The sequence below is a fragment of the Lepisma saccharinum genome, chromosome 22 (assembly GCF_977018435.1).
Source record: "Lepisma saccharinum chromosome 22, izLepSacc3.1, whole genome shotgun sequence".
In the NCBI taxonomy this organism is placed as follows: domain Eukaryota; kingdom Metazoa; phylum Arthropoda; class Insecta; order Zygentoma; family Lepismatidae; genus Lepisma; species Lepisma saccharinum.
The window spans coordinates 3,936,263-3,952,287 of NC_139250.1; the positions used below are offsets into that span (position 1 = coordinate 3,936,263).

At 36.0% G+C, this 16,025-nt stretch overlaps 1 protein-coding gene across 1 annotated transcript in view; it reads right to left on the reverse strand.

The window, feature by feature from the left end:
- The window catches only part of LOC146004564 (adhesion G protein-coupled receptor L1-like), a 79,807-nt gene that overhangs the window by 24,287 nt on the left and 39,495 nt on the right, over positions 1 to 16,025 (reverse strand). The gene's annotated exons all lie outside the window — the stretch shown is intronic.

A 16,025-nucleotide genomic window follows, 5' to 3' on the forward strand; every position in this document is an offset into this window, starting at 1 on the left:
GAATTTGCAGCAAAAGAGTCTGGATGGAGCCTATGCGGTTCTCCACACAAGTTATATGTTAATATTTCTGAATTCAGCCCATTACAAGGTTCTACATATTTGCCATTACCGGCCAATATTAAAAACAAAAGAGCCGTGGTTAATATAAAAAATAATGATGATAAATGCTTTTTGTGGTGTATTTTAGCTGCTTTGTTTCCAGTTTCAAGGAATCCTGAGCGAATAAGTTATTATAAACAGCATGAACATGATTTTGATGAAGCAATGAAGGGTTTAGAATATCCAATGTCTATTCAGAATATTGATAAATTTGAAAAAAAGGCCAGGAATGTCAATGGCAAACAATTATCTATTAATGTATTTATTTGTTCCACTGGCCGTGGCAATTGCTTGATAGCACCTCTCAGAATCAGTACAATTGATGATGATTCTGCTGTCCCGATTGATTTGCTCTTAATTGAAGGGGATGGCAAATATCATTACACTCTGATACATAATCTTGAAGCTTTAGTGAGAACACAACTAGACAAATCCAATATAATATTCAAGTTGTGCAGAAGATGCTTAACTGTATTTTATGGTCAAAAAATGGTGAAGGGGGTTCGTGAAGAGAGTGCAGAAATTGCAAAAAATAAGTTAATTGAACATTTAAAATACTGTAAAAATCATAAACCTGTTCATATGGTGATGCCAATGCCAAGTGAAAATGCAAAATTCAATAAGTTTGAAGCCTTGTTGGAACACCCAGCATATATTGTCTGTGATTTTGAATCAAATCTCAAACCTCTTGCATTCTGCAATCCAGATCCTGAAGAATCTTCAATTACACCATACCAGCTACATGAACCTTCCAGCTTTTATTATGTGGTTGTACAGGATGGTGTTGTTAGTAAAAAAAATTCATACATGGGACCAGATGCCATCAAAAAATTTGCACATAGAATAGAAAATGAGTGCCATGACATAGCATCTAATATCTTATTAAAATCAAAACCCATGTTGCCTTTAACAGAGAAACAGATTGAAGGTTTCAACAATGCAGAAAAATGCCCAGAATGTGATTGTGAATTTTCAGATACAAATATCAAGGTGAAACACCATTCTCATACAGATGGTAAATTCAAAATGGCCCTGTGTAATAGCTGTAATATTAAGATCCAGAGACCAAAATTTGTCCCCATATTTTGCCATGGAGCATCCAATTATGATTTTCATCATTTGATCAGGTACGAGGGGTTTGACAAGCAGAATTTAAATATCTTAGCTGAAAATGATGAGAAATATATTGCTATTAGCAAAATAATTAAAGTTAATGGTGTTCCTATTCACATAAGATTTCTTGATTCCTACAGAATTTTATCTGCTAGCCTGGCTACACTGGCCACTCAATTATCTGATGATCAATTCAAAATTACATGTGCCTTGTTTCCAAATCAGGACCTGAAATTAATTAGGCGGAAGGGTGTATATCCATATGATTATGTTACAGATTTTTCTAAATTTGATGAATGTTCTTTGCCTCCACAACATGAGTTTTACAGCAAAATCAGAGGATCTGGAATCACTGATGAAGATTATCACCATGCCCAATTGATGTGGAACAATTTAAAATGCCAGACATTTGGTGATTATCACATGGCATATTTAAAACTTGATGTGACCCTCTTAGCTGATATATTGCAGGCATTCAGAAAATCATCAATGCAAAATTATGAGCTGGACCCAATATATTTTTACAGTGCCCCAGGCCTAGCATGGGCTGCAATGTTTTTAAACACTAAAAAGCATTTGGATCTGATCCAAGATCAAGATATGTATCTGTTTATGGAGCAATGTATAAGAGGGGGGATGGTGCAATGTTCTCAGAGATATGCCAGAGCAAATAACAAATATATTCCTGATTATGATCCAGCACTGAAATCAAATTATATACTGTATGTAGATGCCAATAGCCTCTATGGTTACGCTATGATGGATAAATTGCCATATGCAGGGCTTGAATGGGTCGAAGATTTTAATATTGAAGATCTTAAGGATTTTGATGATAGTGACTATGGCCTCTTCTTAGAGGTTGATCTGACAATTCCTGATGATTTACACAACAAATTTTCTTATCTGCCCCCAATTCCTGAGGTTCAGTGCTCACCTGGCTCTAAACAGAAGAAATTGATGATGACTCTGGAGCCAAAACAGGGTTATGTCATATATTACAAAAACCTCCAGTTCCTGATGCATCATGGTGTCCAAGTGACCAAACTTGGCAAAGTTTTGAGCTTCAGGCACTCAGAATGGTTGAAATCATATATTAATACAAATACAGAGCTTCGAACATCTGCAAAAAGCCAATTTGATAAGGCCTTGTTTAAATTGATGGTCAATTCTGTGTATGGCAAAACAATTGAAAATGTCAGAAAACATACCGATGTTAAAATAATTACTGACCCCAGCCTGAGCAAAAAATTGGTTGCAAAGCCTAATTTCAATTATAGAAGAATTTATGATGAAAATATGGCACTTTTCAACATGAAAAAAACAAAGATTAAGTTTGATAAACCTATTTATGTAGGGGCTGTGATATTGGAATTGGCCAAATTACACATGTTAAAATTGTATTATGATGTGTTGAAACCTTTTTATGGTGATTGTGTAAAATTGATGTACATGGATACGGATAGTTTTGTTCTTGATATTCAAACAGAAGATGTTTATAAAGATATGGCACAGCCTGAATTGTTTAAATACTTTGATACCAGTGAACATACAAAGATTCAACACCACAACAAAAAGGTGCCTGGCAAGTTAAAAGATGAGACACTTGGTGATGTTATTGTGGCATTTGCTGGGTTAAGGGCCAAGATGTACAGTTTTGAAACATGTAGTGGTGCTGTTGCCAAAAAAGCCAAGGGCATTGGCAGAGTAACTGTTGAAAAAGAGCTTGAATTTGAGGATTACAAAAATTGCCTCAAATCATGTAGCACAATCAAAACATCAGAATCCAGAATTCAGAGTGTGGATCACTTATTGACTAGCAATATTGTAAGAAAAGTGGCTCTGGACCCACATGATGATAAGAGATGCATTTTATCATGTGGCATACATACTTTACCATGGGGGCATTGTGATTTGAAAAGTGGGAATCAATGCCCAATTACAGAGCATGATTTGAAATAAATAAACATGCCTATGAACTTATTTGGGTTTAAAAAACAAGGTATTATGGACCTGCCGACACCACAACCCTCTTCTGATATAATATCTAAACTGAGTGGTTTGTTAATTATTCATCTGAACAGCATACTTACAGATGTTGATGATAAAACAGGCAAAATATTGTACATATTTAACAATAATTTAAATCATTACCAATTACCTGTAGGTGGGCAATTACAATTTATTACAACTCCTGAGGGTGATGTTAAAATTTCAGTAGGGAGAAATATTTACAGAATTAAGCACTCAAACATGATTTCTGGCACTGTTTATACTGTTTCTGCTGGTGACTGCTTATATATTGAGGTCCCTGGATCCTATGATAAGCTTATACCCTTTTTTATAGAATTAAGAATCAGATATTCAATAATAAATAACTACTAAATCAAAAATGCCTAATGATATTTTTGGCCATACAAGACATGAAGATCACAGTGATGAGATTCTGATGCTTGATGTCAGAGTCAAGAAATTAAGAAGTGATTTACAAGCTTTACAAACAACACTCAATGCTAGTCTTCAATTAGAAATTACAAATTTGCAATCACAATGCATGGACCCTCTTCTTAAAATTGATTCTGAACTCAAATTGCTGCTTCAGAAATATACTGACCTGGCCACATTGGATAATTTTCAAAGTTTAGAAGAAGCTGTTGCAGCTCTTCAAGCCAAATTTAAGACCCAGGCTAACAACTCTGAGCAATTGAAACAACAATTAGAAGAGCAAATAAATAATGTCCAGGCACAGCTCCAAACAATTGTCAAAAGCATAAAATCACAAGAAGATTTTGATCTAGTGATTTCCACTCTAAAAGAACAGATTCAGTCACTCCAAATACCTAATCTGGATCCTCTGAACAATGCCATAGCCGAGGTTAAAGAAAAAATTGAGACACTTGAAAATTTTATGAACAACTTGCCATCTTCTGATGCTTTGAATGCAATAACTCGGAGTGTAGCAAATATTAAGCTGCAACTTGAAACATATGAAGATTTTGGAAAAATTCAAAGTTCCATAACCCATCTTGAAGGTACAATAGCAGCAGTGCAAAGTGATTTGGCAAATGTACTAGAATCCAGATTGCCCGGTATTGTAGATACACTTGTCAGTGTCCAGCAACAAATCACAAAGCTTGAAAACCTCAACACTGAATCTGAACTATCTCATTTTCATCACTTGATGGATGATATCCAAACAAAACTTGAAATTTTACAACAATCCACACCCTCTCAGGCAGATATAGCCCTGCTCCAAAATGCTATACAAAATGTGGCTGATGCTTCTGAATTAAACAATGTAAAATTGGCACTTGAATTTTTGCAAAATACAGTATCAAATCTGCCTACATCACAGGAACTTAAAAATATTAAGAGGGCAGTGAATAGGATATTGAAATCAGAAGATATCAAGAATATCCAGGCAGAGATCAAACAACTCACTCAGACAGTGGCCACTCTACCAACCAATCAACATATTAATGAATTGCATGCCCTGTTTGAGGATATCAGAAGACAGGTCCATGATCTTACAGCTCAAAATTCAAAATTGGCAATTGTTGAAAATTTGCAACAAATTGTAGCTAATATCAAGCAACAGCTAGGAACCATGGAATCCAATCAAGCAAATGCTCTGTCTGTTTTTGCCATCCAGCTACAAGAAATTGTGCAACAATACAAGAAACTTGTTGTGGACATAAAAATCAAGCCGGGCCATGATGATGTTGTTAGGACCATCAATGAGCACCTTGAATCTGTAACAAGCAGATTGCTCACAGCAGAAAAGGAAATAACAGGCATAATCGAGAATCCAAAACATTCAGTAATTCTTGAATTGTACAGCATCCCCAACAAAGAATATGATTCTCCATTTACACCAGGTGGCAAAATATATATGCTGTCCCCTGCACAATTTTATTACCAATTTTTTGTTGGGGGCACATTGAGACCAATCAAGATCAAATATTGGCTTCAACCACAGGCACACCACTACCCTACCTTATCAATAACAAATGCTGACAACAAAGTAAAAATCACCAGGGTGGAATTAGAGGATTTTACAGATCCCAATACATTGGAAACAGCCTATACTGAAGATGATGGCTCTTTGGAATTTAAAATACATATTGGGGACAAATTATATTTAGAAAATCCTGCAGTTTCAGCTGCTGAACACCCCATAGTTGCAATATTCTTGTTTACATATTATGTCTAGAAAAATTATTGTTGATGAATTACACAGACAAGCCCGACATAATTTTAAGAGACTCCCAGTAGTCACAAAGGGCATAGATGATTTATGGCAAAGCGACTTGATTGAAATGGCAAGTGGACAGTTGAAAAACTTAGACAAAATCAACAAGGGCTACAAGTATCTACTCACTGTAATAGACACATTTTCAAAATTTGCCTGGGCTGTGCCACTCAAATCCAAGACTGGAAAATGTGTTACAGAAGCTTTTAGAACAATCATCAATCAGAGTGGAAGATCCCCGCGCTATTTGCAAACAGATAATGGCAAAGAATTTTATAATTCAGTGTTTCAACAATTTATTAAAAGCCAGGCAATACAACATTATTCGAGTTACAGTGACCTCAAGGCCTCAATTGTAGAGAGATTCAACAGAACCTTAAAAAATCTTATGTATAAACAATTTACCCTGCAAGGTAATTATAAATGGATTAATATTCTTCCAGAACTTCTACATAAATATAACAACTCTGTCCATTCCACAATCAACATGAAACCCTCTGAAGTAACTTCATCTGATGAGCAAAAATTGATCAGCACTGTTTATTATCCTAAATATCAGCCAACAACAAGAAAGGCCAAATACAAGATTGGTGATCAAGTAAGAATCAGCAAATATAAGCACTTATTCAAGAGAGGCTTTACAAGAAACTGGAGCACTGAATTATTTACAGTGGTTCAAGTTAAACCCGGGACCCTTAACACATATATAATAAAGGATCACCGAGGAGAAATTCTCAAAGGCAGGTTCTATGAACAAGAGCTCAGCAAAACTAAACAGCCTGACACATATCTCATAGAAAAAATCATCCGCAGAAAAGGCAACAAGTTATTTGTCAAATGGCTAGGACTCCCAGAACACAGCTGGATCGATGCAAACAAAATAATAATATGAACACCTGGGATGTTATAAAAAGGCTGCCAGAACCTGAACAACAGAATAAGAGAAATGGCAAATTGCTACCTGATAATATTAGGTGTCTTATTGTTGGGCCATCTGCTTGTGGTAAAACTACACTAATGGTTGATAATTTTTTATTGGCACCCAACTGGTTAGACTGGAAAAACAGGCACTTGTATGTCTTTTCTAAGAGCTTGGAACAATTAAAATATCAGCAGCTGATGAAGCTATATGATGGATTGGATATTGCCATTTTTGAACCAGATGTTAAGCCACTTCATGAATGTCTCGATAATTCTGTTGTTGTGTTTGATGATATTATATTGGATAATCAAAACAAGGTTAGAAATTTCTTTACACAGGGCCGGCACAAAAATATTGATTGCTTCTACCTGGCACAGACTTTTTCAAAAATACCCAAGCAACTGATCCGAGACAACAGCAATTTTATATGTGTGTTTCATCAAGACCATACCAACCTCAAACACATACATGATGAATATGTAGGTGGGGACCTGAGCTACAATGATTTTTCCAAGATTTGCAGCAAGTGCTGGAACCAGGACAGTTATGGGTTTGTCACAATTGATATGACAAGAACACCCAATAGTGGCAAATACAGAAATAAAATCAACAATTTTCTAGACATTGAAACATAAATAAATAACCATGAAAAGGCCAATCATTGATGATCTTAAGTTAAGAGATTATCTTGTAAAAAGATTTAAGGGATGGAAATCAGAGAACCGAGGAATTTATGAAAAACACAAACAAACAGAACAGCCTGTAATTGATGCTATTAATAATTTAGGTAAAAATATCAAAACTGTTACAGAGCAAAATCAAAATTTGATCACAGAGCTTGTACCTGTAGCTGCAAGGAACATATTAGATTATCCAATCACCCCACTTTCCAGTATTCATACACCTAGTCCTATTGCTCCTAGAAGAATTGAAGCTACTCAGGATCCTATTGAATTGGGTCTTCTTGCTCAAAAATATTTAACCACACCTAAAGACAATAAAGATGAGGTTTTTGGCTTATATGCTGACACAGAGCTTGATGGCAGCATCATACATAGAATTGGCAATTTCAGAGTAACACTTATGGGAGATGATATAATTGTATATTCAGAATCTCGACTTGGAGAAAAAGGTGCTTTTGTTAAATATGCCGGAACACCTGGATTGTGGGAACTGATGACTAGGAAAAGGCCTGGCAGCTATACAGATCAAGATTATGAGGATTACAAAGAAATATTAATAAAATCAGATGCTCTATACCAGAACAATGATCCCACACAAAAAAGAGTCAAGTCTAGCAGTGGGGCAAAATACAATAATTTAATCAAGCCCATATGGTCACAGATCAAGACTGGCAGTGGAATCAAACAATACAACACCCTGCCTAAAGAATTTGTATGGGTTGATGATGTCAGGAAACTTGTAGATAGGTTATTGGTGATAGCTGGGGAGGAAAATGCTGGGAACCACAATTTTTACAATGAAAAGGTTGGAATTATGGACATGATAAGCACAAAATTGTCTAATTTTATAGTGAATGACACTAAGGGGATTGGATATCTCATAAAAATTATTAATACTCTACCCCCCAAATTTTGGAATATTTCTGAGGGTCGGGGCCTTGTTAATGACATTATAAACAAGCTGCCATTTGAACTACACATTCCAGGCTATCAGTATTGTGGTCCCGGTACAAAATTGGACCATAGATTAATCAGAGGGGATCCTGGTGTTAATCCTTTAGATGCTGCTTGTAGAGACCATGATATTGCATACAACACACATTCTGATCTTGACAAGAGACATGTTGCAGACAAGAAATTAGAAGAGGCTGCATTTGGCAGATTTGTAAGCAAAGATGCTTCTTTAAGTGAAAAAATAGCAGCATTGGGAACCACCATAGCTATGAACACCAAACAAAAATTGGGGTGGGGGCTGTGAATATGTATATAATAAACCTACAATGAAGGCCAAGGGTGTTATGTATCAAATACCTTATGCAGGTCTCAAATCTCTTAAAACTATTGACAGTCTTTTGACCAAAAAGCAGCGCAAGAAAAAAAATTCTTGTCTTGCAAAGGGGCATGGTATGAAATTGTTGCTTAGTACCCCCCCATTAAAAAAATTACGGGATCATTTCACTGGAACCCGACAGTAACGAATCTCGAAATAAAATACATACACGAATTGTACTCGTTTTGTACCGAAATGTACCACAAAAATTTCGTTTTGTACCAAGTTCCTTATACCAGATATCGTATACCAAAATACCGGGTTCCAGTGAAACGATAAAACCCCGACAATCGAATTTCGACGTTTTTATGATGTCATCGAATTGTACTCGTTTTGTACCGAAATGTACCACAAAAATTTCGTTTTGTACCAAAATCCTTGTACCAGATATCGTATACCAAAATACCGGGTTCCAGTGAAATGGTATTTTCGAAATTCGAAAAATGAGGTTCTGATACTGCCACCGAATAGTACTCGTTTTGTACCGAAATGTACCACAAAAATTTCGTTTTGTACCAAGTTCCTTATACCAGATATCGTATACCAAAATACCGGGTTCCAGTGAAACGATAAAACCCCGACAATCGAATTTCGACGTTTTTATGATGTCATGGAATTGTACTCGTTTTGTACCGAAATGTACCACAAAAATTTCGTTTTGTACCAAAATCCTTGTACCAGATATCGTATACCAAAATACCGGGTTCCAGTGAAATGGTATTTTCGAAATTTGAAAAATGAGGTTCTGATACTGCCACCGAATAGTACTCGTTTTGTACCGAAATGTACCACAAAAATTTCGTTTTGTACCAAGTTCCTTATACCAGATATCGTATACCAAAATACCGGGTTCCAGTGAAACGATAAAACCCCGACAATCGAACTTCGACGTTTTTATGATGTCATGGAATTGTACTCGTTTTGTACCGAAATGTACCACAAAAATTTCGTTTTGTACCAAAATCCTTGTACCAGATATCGTATACCAAAATACCGGGTTCCAGTGAAATGGTATTTTCGAAATTTGAAAAGCGAGTTTCTGATATTGCAATCGAATTGCATTCGTTTTGTACCGAAATGTACCACAAAAATTTTGTTTTGTACCAAAATCCTTATACCAGATATCGTATACGAAAATACAGGGTTCCACTGAAATGGTATTTTCGAAAATTGAAGTTCTGATACTGCCACCGAATAGTACTCGTTTTGTAACGAAATGTACCACAAAAATTTCGTTTTGTACCAAAATCCTTATACCAGATATCGCATACCAAAATACCGGGTTCCAGTGAAACGATAAAACCCCGACAATCGAATTTCGACGTTTTTATGATGTCATGGAATTGTACTCGTTTTGTACCGAAATGTACCACAAAAATTTCGTTTTGTACCAAGTTCCTTATACCAGATATCGTATACCAAATTACCGGGTTCCAGTGAAATGGTATTTTTGAAATTCGAAAAGCGAGTTTCTGATATTGCCACCGAATGGTACTCGTTTTGTATCGAAATGTACCACAAAAATTTCGTTTTGTACCAAGTTCCTTATACCAGATATCGTATACCCAAATACCGGGTTCCAGTGAAACGATAAAACCCCGACAATCGAATTTCGACGTTTTTATGATGTCATCGAATTGTACTCGTTTCGTACCGAAATGTACCACAAAAATTTCGTTTTGTACCAAAATCCTTATACCAGATATCGCATACCAAAATACCGGGTTCCAGTGAAACGATAAAACCCCGACAATCGAATTTCGACGTTTTTATGATGTCATGGAATTGTACTCGTTTTGTACCGAAATGTACCACAAAAATTTCGTTTTGTACCAAGTTCCTTATACCAGATATCGTATACCAAATTACCGGGTTCCAGTGAAATGGTATTTTTGAAATTCGAAAAGCGAGTTTCTGATATTGCCACCGAATGGTACTCGTTTTGTATCGAAATGTACCACAAAAATTTCGTTTTGTACCAAGTTCCTTATACCAGATATCGTATACCCAAATACCGGGTTCCAGTGAAACGATAAAACCCCGACAATCGAATTTCGACGTTTTTATGATGTCATCGAATTGTACTCGTTTCGTACCGAAATGTACCACAAAAATTTCGTTTTGTACCAAAATCCTTATACCAGATATCGCATACCAAAATACCGGGTTCCAGTGAAACGATAAAACCCCGACAATCGAATTTCGACGTTTTTATGATGTCATGGAATTGTACTCGTTTTGTACCGAAATGAACCACAAAAATTTCGTTTTGTACCAAAATCCTTATACCAGATATCGTATACTTAAATACCGGGTTCCAGTGAAATGGTATTTTCGAAATTCGAAAAATGAGGTTCTGATACTGCCGTCGAATAGTACTCGTTTTGTACCGAAATTTACCACAAGTGAATTTCGTTTTGTTGATTTCTTGATTTTTTGGTGGTTTAGATGTAGAATTCGAGTGGCAGTGCTCATTGTTTCTTCCTATGCTCTGTAATAGGCTTTTATGCTTGTTTTTGTAGCATTCCAGAGTAATACAAGTCATTATTCCCATTGCTCACTTAACGCTCACAACAATGAAAGCCCCGTGGCGGAGTGGTTAGCACATCGCGCTACGACGCCATGGTCCTGGGTTGGAATCCCGATCTGGGCATGGATGTTTGTGTCCATTCATCAATTTCATTATATCGTCACTCATCCCCATCTTCGCAAATTAACCAAAAGTGGCACAAAAAGCGAAGTCAAATATACAATAAAACAACAACCACAACGCAACAGGTGTAAATCGAGGAACTAACGAAAACGCAGAACACTGTGATAGAAACATTTTTTCGCCCTCGGAATAAGTTGTCTTTCCCTTTCTACCCTCACATTCCCTTTCCCCCCTCGTTGGACACCCCGCGCTGGACAAGAAATAAATGTGAAGCCCAGTTTGTACCGAGTGTCCAGCATTGCCAACCTCCCAATCAGCAAAAGTGTGCTGATTAAACTCTTAAATTTTGCTAAATGTAATTAAATTGTGCTCGGACGACTTAGGTCTTAAGTTCATTTTATGCATCTATTTTGGCGGGAGTTGTGATGTGAACATACGTTGTTGATTAGTTAAAAATATTGGTAATTTCCCCCCATTAAATTAAATACAATGGTTTAACCAATATAATTGGTTCAATATAACGCTTGAAAAAGTTTGAGAAAATTCGACGACTAAGAAATTAGGCTGTTTGTTTTATCTGTGACCACAATTTTCTACCAATTTCCTTCAATAAAATGTTCCTCCTGAACTAAGTAAAGAAGGATAAAGAAAAGATGAAAAGAAGATGGTGAACAGATGTGGCTGGATCGGCATGCTACGTTTTGTTTGAAACAAATAAGATCTGCAATTTCTTATTTTATTATTTTTTTTCTTTTCAAATTATATTCATCTGAATTCAATTTATCTGTCTGCCAGGAACGCATGTTTGTAGATAATGCTATATTTTACCATTATGCCAAACCCTGGGTGCTAGTTATCAACAAAGTTCAAATTGTACTACGTTTAGCACAATTATGCTTGGGTTGACATCACTGCGTGAGGCCGGACTCACTGTGTCCATTTCGAACGAACGCGCCCCTAGAATTATGATTTCCCGCATGAATCACATAGAATGTTATGGGACCATCTGAGGCCCTCTGAGAAGTGGCTCGACATGCGACGGTAGAGCCCCTGGCAGGGATGGAAATTTGGGGAAATTATCGTAATGCCTAGAATTTTAGTTTTCTTAAGGCGTCGTTTAATGGAATTGTAAGTAATAAAATAATCCGTAATAGCCAAATATATTAGGGTAGGCCGGCCTCCGGGCCTCTTATGACGCTTCGCCACTGGTCGTAGGCAGGTAATATATTTTAATCTTAATCCTCATTAGATGGGATACAAAATAGAATCTGTTTAGTTTTTCGATACCGTCTGTGGTTTTGCCGTAATTTAAAAATAATCTTAAAAAAGTAAAAATTCTGTAGTACTTTTCAAAGTTTTTGCCTTATAACTTTTGAACAAAGTAAATAACAATAAAAGGTTTCGAATAAAAGTTGTACCCTATTTTATAAGCTTTAAAACGATATACATTTTAATGAAGAGTATGAAGAGTATCCTCCGAATGGAGGATAGTACCACAGTCCGGCAGTTAAGTCCGGAATCATTGACTTCTTATTAACAAGAAAGAAAATTAGTAGAATTAATTGTTGTACGTACCACTTACGTACATATACTTAATATATGTTCAGTCGAGTAGTCAATCGCCATCTGCATTCTGACGGCCATCATCTTGAAAAGAGTCCGCCATATTGGATATTTTTGATTTGATAGAGCTATCTCTGGAACGGTGGTACATATCAACTTCCGTTGTTTTGTTCATTTCAGAAATATTCCAAACTGTGCAAGCTTTAATAATATATCATAAATGTATTTTCGAAAAATAAAAATTGTAGTTTTGTTGAAAAACTCACTACTATTTATAATACTTTATGTGAATAACGGCAAGCTGAAAGTATTAATAATTCTCGAACTAAACAATAGTATTTTATATCTTGTAAGGTTACGAGATGGTTATTATGTAGAAGACTTTAGACGAACTGAACACTTAACATACGATTTTTTATCTTTATAAATTTTCCTAAATAATATTTTTAAAGGAAATACAATTTATGAACAATCTAATTTGATTTCTGAAAGTTGGAGTTATTGATATTTATCTAGCATTAAATTGTTTTATTATTTGAAAGAAAAACACTCTATTATTTGTCATTGATGATACGAAAATACTGAAAATTGTTTTACAAAATATTTTGATATGAATTTCTCATTACATCGGTTCCCTTTTTAATCAGGTCTTCAATTTAAATCCTACTTTTGGATAATGTAGTAGTACAGACAAGATTTCCCATTCAACACCAATCCCCTATACTCTATCCTGGGAATCTCTGGAGCAAGGCCACGCATAACTTCAGAGAAGGGGAGAAACCGAAGCGAAAAGACGGAGCAAAGCAGTACACGCTGATGCAAACAGCTGGTAAATGCAGTCCATTTCCACCCTCCACGCAATTCCGTTTTTGGCAAGTTTTCATTGGTCGAACCCTCTCGAGTTACTACTTGCGCAGAGACTTACCTTCGTTCGTTCGCTTGCTCCATAGATTCCAGGGACAGAATAGAGTACCTCGTGCTTGGTCATAATGGTCTTGAGCGTGAAAAACGAACTGGGGATTGCACAGAGATTTGAGGTATAAAGATTTGTTTATTTCATGAAGGTGAAGAGTGTGAGGTTCTGTCTCATTTAAGTTGTCACACTGAGAGTTTTGGGCTCTTTTAATTCCTTACTTGCACTATCTTGAGTCAACTTCTGCGTTGCAATTGACGAGGTATGCATCCTTATGCAGTTTGTAGAGTGCACAGGTTGAAGTCTCATGAGTACTTGCTGTAGTTTCTCACAAGTCAAGCTTTACGAAATGAAACCCTTGTAGTAGTACCAAGTCAGAAGTATTTTGGTTTGCTCCAGAGTTTATATCTAGCTTCTTCCAGCAAGAAAGAACACCACCATTCATTTTAACACGGTCACTTCAAAGTGGAGCTGGGGTGTAAGGGGTGCTCCTTCCACGTAGTGCACCCAATAGTCAACCTCACTTCCACGTAGTACACCCTGGACTGGACTAACGAGGCTCTGGCGACTGGCCCCATAGCCAGTATAATTTTGTTTGTGTTGTCCTGTGTTTTGTCCTTATTTGTGCTGAGTGCTCCTTTACAGCCTCAGCTTTTAACGAAAGTCAGAAGATTTTAATATTTTATGATTTTAGGTATGCAACGTTAGAGTTGTTCTGTGTAACGATAAGGGGCTGGACCCCGTATAATGTGACGGATGCAAAATAGCCTTAGTGCTGACGCACCCAAAATTTTAAATTCAAATTAAATTCAAAATCAAATTCAACGTGGAGCCTCCCAATATGATGGCTCTCTTATCGTCTCCATATAGTTGTAGTCAGCCTAGAACCAATGAATCCAGTTCGATATTTTAAATATTTTGTTGATCGCATTCAATAATTGGAACTGTTCTGGATTCAGATTTACTGCTTTTACATAACATGTCAACACCAGGCGTTTTTTTTTGCTTTCAAGATCTTAACTCATCCGATGTTGAAGGCTGAAATGTTCTGAGCTTAAGTCACTCAGTCACTCTCTAGCATTCTTAAACCCGAAAGTTTATGGCTGCATCAACACAAGCCTTCAATCTGTCCCTATCCTGGACAAGATCAATCTTTCCCATCCTTACCGATTTCTTACAGGTCTCTTACACTCAGGTTTCTCAACAGGAAACTTATCTTTCCTCTTCCACTCGTGCCACATGATCTGCCCACCTAAATCTTCTTCATTTAATTATTCTAACATCTGGACATGAATGCATATTATTCAGTTCTAAATTATGTAACCTTCTCCACTCACTTGTCTCCTCGTTCCTTTTAGGTCCAAATATTGTTCTAAGGGTTTTATTTTCAAAGACTTAATATATGTTCCTCTTTTAATGTAAGGGACCAAGTTTAACATCCATTATACTACAGGCAAACTTACTGTTTTGTATATTTTAACTTTTAGTATCTTAAATATTATACGAGAGAATAAAAGTTTATGAAGAGAATAGTGTTCTGAGCTTAAGGCTTTCCGGAAATGTATAGTTATTGGGAAACATCCCTATCAAGGGTACTCGTTTTGACGGTTAGAATGGGCTATTTTGATCCACTTTTGTCAACATGAGAATGTTAGAATAATAAAATTTCTGTATCATGAAAGAACCTCCAGCACTTATAACCATAGGGCAGTTATCTTTGTTGTAAGTGGCCTTGTTGTCAACCCTGACCTGCTGATTTCAAATGGAGAATTTATTTCAATCTATTTCTAGAAATCAAATTCGGTTGTATATAAATTTTATTTATCTTTAAAATGTTATTAAATATAAATATTTAAATATAAAAATCGTATGTTAGAAGTTCAGTTCGTCTAAAGTCTTCTACATAACAAACATCTCGTAACCTTACAAGATGTAAAATACTATTGTTTAGTTCGAGAATTATTAAGACTTTCAACTTGCCGTTATTCACATAAAGTATTATAAATAGTAGTAAGTCTTTCTACAAAACTACAATTTTTATTTTTCGAAAAACATTTAGGGCTACTGATATATTATGATAATTTGCACTATTTGTAATATTTCTGAAAAGAACAAAACAACGGAAGTTGATATGTACCACCGTTCCAGAGATAGCTCTATCAAATCAATATGGCGGACTCTTTTCAAGATGGCTGCCGTCAGAACGCAAGTGGCGATAGGCTACTCGACTGAACATATATTAAGCGGTACAGCAACTAATTCTACCAATTTTTTTTCATTATTAGTAAAAAGTCAATGATTCCGGACTTTACCGCCGGGGTGTGATAATCACTTGTTTTGGTACTATCCTCCATTCGGAGACACATTTTATGGTGTACTCTTCATTAAAATGTATATCGTTTTAAAGCTTATAAAATAGGGTGCAACTTTTATTCGAAACTATTTATTGTTATTTACTTTCTTCAAAAGTTATAAGGCAAAAACTTTGAAAAGTACTAGA